Source organism: Tiliqua scincoides, chromosome 7 (genome assembly GCF_035046505.1).
Source record: "Tiliqua scincoides isolate rTilSci1 chromosome 7, rTilSci1.hap2, whole genome shotgun sequence".
NCBI lineage: Eukaryota > Metazoa > Chordata > Lepidosauria > Squamata > Scincidae > Tiliqua > Tiliqua scincoides.
In genome coordinates, this window is record NC_089827.1 from 7,137,134 (window position 1) to 7,149,288 (window position 12,155).

Below are 12,155 nucleotides of genomic sequence, written 5' to 3' on the forward strand. Positions count from 1 at the left end.
GGGGGAAGGAGGGCAGGTGGAGGGCCACTGGGCGGACCAGGTCTGGAACAGGGGTAGGACCAGCATCCAGCCCTTTGGTCAGATCTAACTCCTCTCCCAAGCAGCCCGGCTTCACACTTGGCTGCTTGGATCTGCGTTGGCCTACCTGTTCCAGCAAAGGTTAGGATTGGTCTACAACTCCCACGTACGTGTGCATAGGCAGCCTCAGTTTGTGAGTGATTTTTTTTTTTTAATATAAAGCACAGGAAGTCTAGTTATTGCAGTTCTCATAAAACGTTCTCCAGGTAGGGAACTAGGTGTTAGGGAGGTGAGTTCTACCCTCGCCTTTTCCCTAACTAGCTTGTTGGTTTCTTATGTGCAGGAATGATTTTTCCTTTCTTTGCTGCAGAATAAAAATTCATATTCCATAATGGTTCAAAACAAAACCAGGAGTTTCAACACAGACATATTTATTGATATGCAAATTCAGTCCTCTAAGAAGCTAGGTCAGTATTTGTACCTTCGTCGATGCCTAACAAAGCTAATCTTCCATGATCCCCTTACCACTGCAAGCTGCCTTAAATAACTTCCATGTAACAAACTGGAACTCGATCTAGAAGGACAGGTGTTCATTGAATTTTTGTGCGTGTGATGGTGTGGTTGGATGGTATGGCTCAATTTTTCTTGTGATGCTATGCTTTGATGGCAGGATTGAATTAATCATAATGTTATGTCACCATTCAGGAAAAGCAGCTGCCAATCTAATTTATTTTAGATTTTAGGGCTCCTTTACAGGTACTAGCTTTGGGGCAATCAGAATTCCCAGTCATGGAGAGAATGTTCCCCCCAGGCACAGCAGTTGTCACTACAGACAAATGCTGCACACATGTGCATGAGGCTTACTGTGGGATAGCCCTCCTTCCCCCAACAATAATCATTTTGCAGACAAAGCTTCTGCCTTCTCCTCTCTCCTGTCTCCCCAGGTAAGGACTGGCAACCAAGGCCACTTCCTTTCCACCCTCTTAAGGAAAGGAAAGGGTGTATAAAATACAGGAAGGTAATAGAAGGGTGTGCTTTTTAAAAAGTGGAAATTGGATGCTGATGGGAACGAAATCATGTCTGCGCATCCCTAGACTAACCCCCGGTGACAAAGAACTGGGGTTGGCCCCTGCAAGAAAGTGCAATATTGTGCATGGGAGGAATTGAAAACCAGATACAAGAGAAACAAGACCCTTTAAACCAGCTCCCTCCAAACCCCGGCCCAGGGGCCGGATCAGGAGTTTGGGTGAATCTTCCCCCTCCCCATGACCGGCGCTTACTATTCTAGCACGCCGTGGCTCTCCATGTTCCCAGATCGGGATGACGTGATGCTCTGGGCAGTTGTGTCTGCCCAGAAATCCGGGCACAATGCCCACTGGGGCATTGTTCCATAGATATGACTGCCCAGAGTGTCATGTCATCCCAATCGGCACATTCCCGGTGCGCAGTGGTCTCCGGTTTTGGAGACATCTACTCTAAACCAACTTGCATTGCTTTTACAGACTCACTACAAAGATAAAGCCTCATCATTCGCTCTGCTGTATTCCCACTGGTGTCTATTTGGCAAAAATGACAAATAAATATACTACAGTCTGAAAATCACCAGATTGCTCTTTTTTTATTTGGGAGCCTGAAATAATAACAATTTGTGCAACTTCTCCCCTCCCCTTCCTCTAGTCAAATCTGAATGTCCTCAGGAATTTTACCAGGAGTCTGTTCAAAGCCTGATAAAAGGTGTTAGCAACATAATAGCACCAGCCCCGGTGTGTGCTTAATTCCCTAAATATTCCAATTGTGAGAGTCTCTGCCTGCCAAAAAGCTGCCCAGGGTCTTGAATGACATGTGCCGGCTTCAGAAAGCTGCTGTGAGGCTAGAATGCCACCATCTGGTTGGAAAAGATAGATAGATAGATAGATAGATAGATAGATAGATAGATAGATAGATAGATAGATAGATAGATAGATAGATAGATAGATAGATAGATAATAGGAATCAGGAATTTTACAGGAATTAGGCCTGTAAAAAAAAATTGTTAAAATTTTTTGCATTATGTTGGATATGTACTGAGTATATCGTACACAAATATCAATAAACATGTAAATCAAATGGATAAGTCAATACACTGAGTAAGATGAATTCAAATGTCTATCACAAAGGTTCTCAAACTGGTGAGTCATGATCTACCAGCCTGGCAAGCCCTGTCTCTGTCCCCTTAAGGGGCGAAGAGGGGTGAAGGCAGCATTGTTCCCAGGGACAAAGAGGGGCTTTACATTTATTGTAGCCAGTGCCAGCCTCTGGGGGGTCCAAGGAGCCCCACGAAACCCTCTTCAGGGCTCCCCAAGCCTCCAAATGTCTCAAAATCACCATCAGAACCCTCTTCGAGGCTTGTGGTTAAAAACCTGAGAGCTTGAGAGCCATTGGTCTATCACATTAGGACTGCAATCCAATGCATAATTACATGGGAGTAAGTCCCATTGAACTCAGTGGGGTTTACTTCTGAGTAGACATACGTCAGTTTGCACAATAGGCTCTTAGCATGATGCCATCTGACTGGCCTGTCCAGACATACACTGGAGTGTGGGTGCACTCTGCTAACTGGGCGAAGAGGCACCTTTTAAAGGGTGCCCTCTTACATTTATCAGGGGGAGAGCAACTATCCCTCCTCACCCCGGCATAGTGTCTTTTTTTCAGGGGCTGTTGCTGATATCTCCTCTGTATTTTTCTTTTTCAGATCATGAGCTCTAGGAAGACAGGGAACCATTTCATTTGTTTTACTACGTAAACCGCTTTGTGAACTGGGGTTTGCTGGCTCATTCTCACTGCCACACGATACGCAGAGCCGAAAAGGAATTTGGCATTTACTATCTCACCAAGTCATTGAATGATTGAGACAAAGCGTATCTCCGGACTTGTGCACGTAATAAATGGGTGGGAGGGAACCTCCCTTAAAAATATTTTCTTTCTGTACTAGAGACCTGGCATGCTTGCGTGATGAGTGAATGTCATCACTTTGAAATGAAAGGTTATGCTATATTAGTTAACAAAATTGCAACCTCAACACAATGTAGGGAGCAGATGTTCGGTTTCATGACCTGATGACCTTTTACCACTTAAAGGTCAAAATCTGTGTCTCCGCACAAAGCCTGCCATTTGAGAATCGAGCCTTGTGTGTATTTGTCATGTTGCTCAATCAGGAAGCTGTGACAAGAAATAGGTGGTCAACGTCTGTCAGGGTCAACCTAAGTGTGATCAAGTGCTCCAGGTCACCCAGACCCCACAATTCACACTGGTGTCAGCTGGCATTGTGGTCCACTGTTACAGTGTGGCATGCTGGATGCCTATTTCTCGGGCTAATTGCTTCATTGACCTTCTTGTTAAGCAACAACTTTTGATTAGAAAATTGTTCTCTGGAATCGGACCCTTACGGCAACCGAACAGCTGACTAACCGCAACAGAATGACACCCATACATCAATATTTAAGGTTGAAGTGGATTTTCCATTTGCTGGCAGGTGGGGGGAGGGGAACCTATGAATTTATAACAAGTAACAAACAATTTGCCCATGTAGACATTGTTTTAGGAAAGCATTTGGTTCTCCAGGGAGTTAAGGACAACAAAGGATGTGTAGTACCCAGGATATGGGCAATCCAAAAAGACACAGCACAGTTCTAAGCACATCTATTCAAAAGGAAGTCCCATGGGACTTACTCACAGGTAAGCTGGTGTAGGACTGCAGCTGGGCAGCCCACTCCTCTCTAATTCGGCACCCACCAGCACATAAATGGCCACCGCTATACCCTATGGGCACCGAGGCAGCCTCTGGAGTCTTCTTGGAGTAAGGGAGCATTTGCTCCCTTTCCCCGCTATTGAGCAGCCACAGAATCAAGGAGACCCATATTGGGCTTTTCAGGAAGTGAGGGGGCACAGAACACGGGAGAAAGCCTGCTGCTGTCTCCAACCCCTCCTGGGCCTGATCCGCCCGTCCCCCAGTTCTGCCTTCCCCCCCCCCACCTTCCCCACACCCCAAAAATTTGCTCCACCAGCCAGCGGAGAAACTTACAACCAACTGCTTCCGCAATGGATCCTCCTGGTGTTGAGGCCTAGTGCCAAGTGACCCTGGCCCAGTGCAGACACTCCTTGCTCTCCAGGTACTGTGAATGTGCTTTGCAACACCCAGAGCTGTCAGTATGTGCGCACCCCCAGCGGTAAGGCCCATAGGATTAGGCTGCAATCTTATATATGACCACCTGGGAGTAGCTTCCATTGAACTCAATAGGATTTAGTTCTGAGCTACCCATTAGACCCATTCCAGGCAGTGACAGCAATGCTCAGGCACTTGGTGAACCAAATAGCATGTCCTTCGCATTGCCATCACTGCCCAGAATGGCTCCAGTACCGAGCGGGAGGGGCAGCTTACAGAGCGCATTGAGACACCTGCAGTATTTACCTGCCCCCCCCCAAGTTACACTACTGCTTTTACAACAGGGCATGTTACTGGTCTGGCCCTTTGCTTTCCAGTCGGACAACTCATATCAAGTACACCTGTTTAGTCTCCTATATGCCTTAAAAAAAAAAAATAAACAGGAATAAAACACTGAGCATGAAACGCTAGAGAAACATTAACTTTTACTGCAAAGTATATTTGAAAAAAAAATCTATTCCCATTTAAACCACCTTTTTACACTGCAAGAATGGCCATAAATTAATTCTGATATAAATGAGATTTAAAGCCCTACATAAATATAAATGGAAAACCTGATAATTATTTGATTTATACACTAATTTAAATATTGACAAGGTCACTCTTTCATGCAAAACTCATGGACTTTTAACAAAGATGCAGCATAAATTTCTGCTTTAGGCAGTGTTGTTTGTACTTTTCTTTTTTTCCCCAAGTGGTCACTCTCAATTAGCACCAAAAAAGGACAAAATGTGCTTAAACATACCTTTAATCAGAGGTTTAGTGGTAGATATTAGCACAGTGAACAAGGCTGTGGTGAAATTTGTGTAAATCATAAACCGGCGCACAAAATCAGTTCATTAATCCATTCTGACAGGTTAATTTCATTCCATTTTCTAACTTGTCAGTTCAGAACATGGAGCAAATAATCAAAAACCTTTAAATCAAATACACAAAATCAAGACTAATTGAATATGTTTCGTGCAGGCCAATAACTGGATCCATTTCTCAAAGCCTAATAAGAAAGTTTGTTAAACTGTTATATATATATATATATATATATATATATATGCCTGTTGGGTCTTGTAGGGCAAGAAACATGTTGACATAGCAAATTGACTTCAGGGGTAAACCCATTCCTGATGAAATGTGGCAAAATGTGTATAAACTCTGTGTGTGTGTGTGTGTGTGTGTTCCTGATGAAATGTGGCAAAATGTGTATAAACTATGTACACACACACACACACACACACACACACACACACACACACACACACACACACTTAATCTATTACTTGAGCCCATAGCTGAAAAGAAGTCATCCTTCAATACCTTTAAAAGCAGAGCTGTGGAAGGTAAACACTCGATTGTACTGGAAATGAAATGTGAATTTCTACATCCAATTCCAAGACTGGCTCAACCAAAAAACTTATCACATCCTACTACTTTCCTATTACTTAAATCTCTTTTGAATGCCTTTCCCATTTTTTGCTCCTGTTCGTCATGCCGCCTTGGCAGCAAAACCAGGGAGCCTTTTGTTTTGTTTTAAGACTCTCCAGCAGCTGAGATGGGCCAACTTAGACCTGCACCACGATATTGCTGGCGCAAGTCCATATTGACCCATGCAGGTAGAGCAGGCCCAGGAAGGGAAATAGGAAAGAGCGCACTGTCACTGCCCATCCAGCCCATCCTGGGCCTGATCCGCCCACTCCCTGCCCCCTTTCACCCACCCTCTGCCCCATTCAACCAACTCTGCATCCTCCCCCACTCGTGCACTGGACTTACCTGCTCTGGTGGGCTTCTGTCACTCTGCCAGCACCAGTGGGCAAGCTCTGGCCCGCGGGCCTGGACCTTGTGTTGCCAAAAAGCACTCAAAGGCATCACTAGAGTTTGCGGCACCACATTCGAGAGCTCATTGTGTCACCCCCATGATTGACCTCCCCCATACTTAAACATACTGAATAAATGGCAATATCATACATACAACCTAAATGCAGTGGCATCAATAAGGTTGGTGTAGACTCCATTGACATTATTTATTTTAATATATAACAGTACAGGTCACCCAACAAATCAGCAACCAACCAAAAACCAGCAGCCAACTTGACACTCAGGCTGCAATTCTATCCACACTTATCTGGGAGGAAGCCCCATTGACTATAATGAGACTTACTTCTGAGTAGATAGGCATAGGATTTGGGCTCTCACACAACTGAAGAAGAGTTCTAGTGCTAGCTCTGATCCATGGAAATGAGAGCTGACTCATACTAACACCTAACTGGTTCTCGGCTGTGATATAAAAACACCTTATTGCAGTGTTTCTCAAACTGTGGGTCGGGACCCACTGGGCAGATCAGGGGCCAATTTCAGGTAGGTCCCCATTCATTTCAATATTTCATTTTTAATATATTAGACTTGATGCTACTATGGCTACTATGCTACTATGGCAAATTAAAAGACCTATACTTTTAACAGGCTACTCTGTATATGCTTTTAACAATTATAGTAAATGGGACTTCCTCCTGGGTAAATGTGGGTAGGATTGCGGCCTGGGATTGTTAAAAATTTTCCTGCTTGCTGATGTCACTTCCGGTCATGACATCACTTCTGACAGATTCTCATTCTAAAAGTGGGTCCCAGTGCTAAAAGTGTGAGAACCACTGCCTTATTGGCTTCCAAAACAGGTTTTGAGTTAAAGAAATCTACTTTATGTTACACAAGGCAGTTGTGTTTTCTTTTTCTGGTTAATTGGTCATAACATTTGATGGAATGCAGATTAACATCACATAATTTGTTTCATTACGTTCTGCATGAAATTATCTTTCCAATTAAATATAGCTTGATGGTATTATTTATTTATTATTTATAAATACAAATTTTCCAAAAAGTTTCCAAAATTTTGGGCACTAGGGGTGTCACTAAAGACCAAGAGACCAAAAAGACCAAAAGGAAGATTAAAAAAAAAAAAAAGATGGATTAATAACATCCTGAAGAATTTGAAATATGAAAAATGTGGTTCACCAACAGCCACATGACCTTGACAATCTCTCATGGGATGGCTTAATATAACTGAGGGGGCCATATAATATAACATATAATATACAACTTAATATGGTGCTTAATGCATATTATATGTTGCTTCAATGGGAACTTGTTTTATAACAAGGCCATCAACAACACGCAAAGAGAGAGAGAGAGAGAGATAGAATGGTGTCACCCCCCCCCCGAAGGTGTCACACAGTGGGGTCCACATTCCCTAGTGGTGTCACCACCACTTGCAAAGACCCTCCTTCCCTAGCGCATGGACCATTTGATCAGCTCAGTGGTTTATTCAATTGAGCAAAAAGCCTATAAAAGCTTCTCTGATTGGGCCAAAAGTCTACCAACATTTCCCAGGCACTACTAAATCAGCAACACTTGGTCATGCAAAGATGATCGTTAAAACGTTTCAACAAAAAAAAATATTGAATGTTGAAGCATTTAAAATGCAAGGTTTTTTTTTTTATGTGATGTATCATCAGCTGCTCAAAGAGACCTATAAATGGTTGACAAATAGAGGTCATTTGAGGTTAGCACAGTGAGTTAAGAATACAAACTATCATCCCCCCCAAAAAAACCATAGGGGTTATATTTATATTTTCATTAATCTCATTCAACAGCACAGAGTGCCTGACCAGTAGGGTGCCTCTTCTAAAACCCACTGAGGGAGACAGTCCAATTTGTCATAGCTGCCCTGGTCAGGGCAGGAGGAAAATTTCCATAAACTGGCCATTTGATCAGGCACTTCAGAGAAGATAAATACGTTCATCCCACAATGGGAGCATAATTATACGTACCCCAGGACAGGTCTATGTTATACTATTGACTACTGCAAGTGAAATGCTGGTAGCAGGCAATCAATGTTCCCACGTGCGCGCACTCTCAGATTGATTCTGAGCAAGTTACAATAATAATGCAGTGATATAAATCATGTTGTGGCACTCGAAATGTATAGCGCCTTTTCCCTGCATTTTGGAAGACAAATTAGGCTTTATCTATCTTATGCAGTTGGAAGTTATTCACGATAAAATGGAAATAAAATCATGACTCGGTGGAAATGTACGGCGGGGGAAAAAAAAAACTTCCCTGTGTGCATCCTTCATGCTTCTTTCGAAGATGCTCATGTAAATTGCTCACAATTAGGATCCAAACTTAGAGCAAACTGGAATCTTCAGTACTTCCCAAGATGATCAGGCCCATTGTAACAGCTGTTGCATTATCCACAGACCTTTCTCATTCAGGAACCTAAATTACTTAACTCCAAGACAAACCGACCAAAAATGCTGAATATTCATAGGTGAACACAGGGGGAAGGCGCATTGCAGGGACCCAGGAAAAGAGTACACTGTGCTCATTGCGCTGTGCTGCTCATTGACAGTAGTATTGCCTCGTGTCAGGACAGACCTGACTTTCTTTGTATGGTTCATGTGAGAATTTCAGGCAGATGTGAAATCTGAAGTGCATCTTTAGGTGACCAGTGACCATTTGGACCTAGATCAGTGATCTCCAGGCTCGGGACTGCTGCACACCAGAAAAGCCCCCTCCCCATTCCAAGTGGCGCTTACTGTTCTGCCATGCTGCCGCTGATCTTTCTACTCAGTCTGTACAAAGAGACACTTTGGGCATTCTTGTCTATTGCCCATCACCCCAGCAAGCATTGTGCCCTGATTTCCAGGCAGACACGAGTGCCCAGGGTGTCTCTCTGTACAGATTGGGTGCAAGGAGCAGCAGTAACAGTGCGACGGAATGGCATGCGCCGCTTGCATCATGGAGGGCTTTCTCCAAACACCGGATCCAGCCCATGGGTCGTAGTTTAGAGAGCCCTGCTCTAGATCAGTGGCCTTCAACGGTTTTGGTGACATGACACAGATAGATAGATAGATAGATAGATAGATAGATAGATAGATAGATAGATAGAGTGAAACTGGGGACCCACTGCCAATCCCACCCCATCCCCGAACCCGATCCATCCCATCGCTGCCAACCTGCCTCATTTCCCCTACCTCTTGTGTCTTCACAACAAACCCACAAGGTAGCATCCAGAGGAGAGCTGATCTTGTATCTAGTGATACAGTACCATCAGTGTGCTTGGTGCTTTATGGAGTTTTCGCAGGGAAAAAAAATTAGACAGGTCACTATTCCCAAGGACCTTACAATCTAATCAGAGAAATGGCCTATCTAGTGCAGCACACTGTCTCCAGCAGTGGTCAACCAGACACCTCTGGGGAATTCACAAACAGAACAAGATGTAGGCAGCCATGATGTGTCTGAACAGAGCTTGCATTTAGCTATCAAGGCTAGTGGCCACAGAGAGATCTACGCTCTGCAATTTTATCTTATCCTTTCCTAAACCGTTCTAAGGGCCCAATCCTATCCTTTCCACCACCCATCGATGCAGCGGCGCCAAAATGGCAACCATGGCTCCTACAGTGGGGGGCAGTCAAGAAGCTCTCCTCTAGGTATGGGAACAATCATTCCCTTACGCAGAGGTAAGCACCTGCAGCATGGGTAGGTCTACTTGGGCCTATGACCGCTATTTTGCGACATAGGTCTGCACTGACCCACGCTGCAGGATCAGGCTCGGGAAGGGAATCCCATATGCTAAATTGCCCCACAGGACATAGAGCAAGCTGCTGCATTGGCATGGGGAAATTTGCGCTGGATTGGGCTGCCCATGCGATATCAGGTGCTGCATCCTTGTTTTTTATTCCTTTTCCTCTGCGATTTTTGAAAATTTGTACAAATTAGCAGTTTAAAAACTACGCACGTGAAGAAATATTATGTACGTGTATTTCTTAATATTGATATAAACATGGGCGTGCAATATTTGTTCATGCAGCTCCCAACATCTGAAGTTTATCATGTCGCTCTTATGTGAAGCTCCTTTGGCCGTCCCTGCTATAGCTTGTATAATGTGCTCATTTACAACTTACAGAGCAATCCTAACCTGCACCAGGCCACATGGCCTGTGCGGTATCCACAAGCAGGCTGGAGGTAAGGGGATATTTTTCCTCTTAGTAGGAGTAATGCCCCAGCCTACCCTATGGGACTACTCGGATCTGTGCCAGCTACTTAGCTGGCGCTAATCCGAGAGGCCCGGTACAACACCAGGCCAGCTAGGAGGGCGGGCTGGATATGGCTGGGGCCTTTTCTGCCAATCCCGCCCCCCTCCCATGCCCGATCCTCCCCGTTCCACCCTCCACTGCCCCCTCTCTGCCTCTAGAATGCCCTCTCGTCACCCTCTCCCCCCCACACACACACCAACCAGCACAATCCTACCTGAGTTGGCTAGCGCTACTGCTGGATGTGGTGCCAGTATCTTTGCACCAGCGCTGCTGGTACTGTGTAAGCGCAAATGTAACTGTCTGTAAATGTGTCTGTCTGTCTGTCATGCTCACACAAACACACACCCCTGGTTCACCTCTAAACCATTTGGGAACATTTAGGATTCAAAAAAAACTTCTTCCCCGCTTCAGCACCTGCTTGTGGACACTCAGTGTCCCAGCCAGAGGAGGGGAAAAACGGGTAAGGAGGTAGGAGTGACAACTTGGCAAAAGAGCAAGAACTGATTGATTCCTAGAAACAAAACCAATTATTTTGCTACATAAACTGTTTCCAACAGCATCTCGGCAGGTCTGCTCAGAAGTAAATATCCCTGAGCTCAATGGGCTTTATTCCCAGGTGAGTGTGGATAGGATCACAGCCTTTGTGAATTCCTTTTTTTTAAACGTTGAAAAGCAGTATATAAAATTTGTCATAGAAAATACTATTAAAATAAAATAAAAAAATTGCTTCCGTTCCCTTTTGCACTCCCTGTTATATTGAATCAGTCTTTGGCCATGCATGTGACATGTGGTAGCCACGCATACCTTTTGTTTATGAGAAATTTAAAAAAAAAAAAATCTTCTTCTAGAAACAAAAAGGAGATGCCATGTGGCTTTGTGTGGACAGCTAAATGAACTGTAAAAACCCACATTTGGAAAACTGTGGAGGAATTTAAGCCCAAATTTGATGCAATGCTCGCTGCTCCATGCTCAGCACGGCACTGTTGGAAATATGCCACAACTGAGAAAGAAGCACCTCAATCGGATACAAGAAAAATAAAATCTCATGGAAATTTGCCACCCATCATGACAATTTTTTTTTTCATTTTGCTGCGTCCCAGTCCGCGACACTCAGAAGAGACGAAATGCATAGGTATGGACGCCTTGTATGTTGCCTGCTTTTATTCCCCCCCGTCCCTCCTCCCTTCATTTTGGCGATAAAATTCAAAAGCTAATAAAATCAGACAGATTATAGCTGCATTGATGAATGGCCATGTCTGGTTTTTCTGTCTGGAGACCAGAGCTGGCAGTGTCTGGGGTGGGTGGAGGCTGGCGGCAGCAGTGGGTGGGGGCGAGAAAGAGAGACAAGGCAGTTGGAGCAGAAGGAAAGAGGGAGAAAGAACATCCAGCAAATGGATTATGTCTGGCTGCTCCCATTATTAATACTGATCCGTATCAGAGTCGTGATGAATACGTGGAAACACTCAGAAATACTAATGGCTTCACCCTTTAAGAAGTAATCTCTCCCCCCTTCTATCCTATTTAAGATTAAAAATGCTCTGTGATCTCGTCATTGATGGGAATGGTTGTAATGACAAGGCAAAGCTCTGGGGAAGAAAGATTATCGTCAATTTAATGAAAAATATTAAAATCAGCTTTAAGGACAGAAGACGGGCACTCCCCCAAATCGCCGAGAACCACCCTCGCTCCGATGTCATTTGTGCTCTTCTTTGGCGCACAGCCTGCAGACTGGTAGCTGATTTCATATTCAAGAGGCTTTTCACTAAGGAAGTTGGGCAAAATTGCGGCTGTGTTTTGAACCCTCTTGGGGACACAGCTAGCAAAAGGGCTGGTCCCAGTAAGAAGGCAGATAG